We start from the raw sequence: 1,590 nt of genomic DNA, 5'->3' as shown, positions 1-1,590 counted from the left end.
TCGAATTCTAACCAAAATTCAAAATCAAAACAAAAATATTTTTCTTTTCTTTTCAATTATTTTCGAAAATTCTTCTCTCTCACCTCCTTCTAATTATTTATTTATCTACTAACACTTCTCTTTCTTAAAAATTCAAAACCACTCCCTGTTTCTGTGTTCGAATTTCTTTTCTTCTTCTACTCACATAAAGGAATCTCTATACTGTGACATAGAGGATTCCATATTTTCTTTTGTGTTCTCTTCTTTTTCATATGAGCAGGAACAAGGATAAGAACATTCTTGTTGAAGCTGTTCCTAAACCTGAAAGGACTCTGAAGAGGAAGCTAAGAGAAGCTAAATCACAACTCTCTGGAGAAAATCTGACAGAAATTTTCGAAAAAGAAGGAGACATGGCCGAAAATAATAACGATGCAAGGAAGATGCTTGGTGACTTTGCTGCACCAAATTCCAACTTACATGGAAGAAGCATCTCAATCCCTGCCATTGGAGCAAACAATTTTGAGCTAAAGCCTCAATTAGTTTCTCTGGTGCAACAGAATTGCAAGTTTCATGGACTTCCATCAGAAGATCCTTTTCAGTTCTTAACCGAATTCTTGCAAATCTGTGATACTGTCAAGACCAATGGGGTTGACTCCGAGGTCTACAGGCTTATGCTTTTCCCGTTTGCTGTAAGAGACAGAGCTAGAATATGGTTGGACTCTAAACCTAAAGATAGCCTGAACTCTTGGGATAAGCTGGTCACGACTTTCTTAGCCAAGTTTTTTCCTCCTCAAAAGCTTAGCAAGCTTAGAGTGGATGTTCAAACCTTCAAACAAAAAGAAGGTGAATCCCTCTATGAAGCTTGGGAGAGATACAAGGAACTGACCAAGAAGTGTCCTTCTGACATGCTTTCAGAATGGACCATCCTGGATATATTCTATGATGGTCTGTCTGAATTATCAAAGATGTCATTGGACCATTCTGCAGGTGGATCCATTCACCTAACGAAAATGCCTGCAGAAGCTCAAGAACTCATTGACATGGTTGCAAATAACCAGTTCATGTACACTTCTGAAAGGAATCCTGTGAGTAATGGGATGCCTCAGAGGAAGCGAGTTCTTGAAATTGATACTCTGAATGCCATATTGGCTCAGAATAAAATACTAACTCAGCAAGTCAATATGATTTCTCAGAGTCTAAATGGATTACAAGCTGCATCCAACAGTACTCAAGAGGCATCTTCTGAAGAAGAAGCTTATGATCCTGAGAACCCTGCAATAGCAGAGGTAAATTACATGGGGGAACCCTATGGGAATACCTATAATCCCTCATGGAGAAATCATCCAAATTTCTCATGGAAGGATCAACAAAAGCCTCAACAAGGCTTTAATAATGGTGGAAGAAATAGGTTTAGCAATAGCAAGCCTTTTCCATCATCCACTCAGCAACAGACAGAGAATTCTGAGCAGAATCTATCTAGCTTAGCAAATATAGTCTCTGATCTATCTAAGGACACTTTAAGTTTCATGAATGAAACAAGGTCCTCCATTAGAAATTTGGAGGCACAAGTGGGCCAGCTGAGTAAAAGGGTCACTGAAACTCCTCCTAGTA

General features: G+C 38.9%; 1 non-coding gene across 1 annotated transcript; it reads right to left on the bottom strand.

Annotated features, from left to right (window-relative positions):
• Positions 1 to 782: 782 nt before the first annotated feature.
• On the bottom strand, positions 783 to 890 carry LOC148577305 (small nucleolar RNA R71). The gene has a single exon (XR_015904556.1). It is a non-coding gene; the product is annotated as a small nucleolar RNA R71 (small nucleolar RNA).
• Between the last annotated feature and the right edge of the window lie 700 nt (positions 891 to 1,590).

The sequence above is a fragment of the Arachis ipaensis genome, chromosome B1 (assembly GCF_059453495.1).
Source record: "Arachis ipaensis isolate K30076 ecotype BB chromosome B1, ASM5945349v1, whole genome shotgun sequence".
In the NCBI taxonomy this organism is placed as follows: Eukaryota; Viridiplantae; Streptophyta; class Magnoliopsida; order Fabales; family Fabaceae; genus Arachis; species Arachis ipaensis.
Note: the sequence above shows the minus strand (reverse complement) of the source record. Positions and strands in the feature narration are given on the sequence as shown.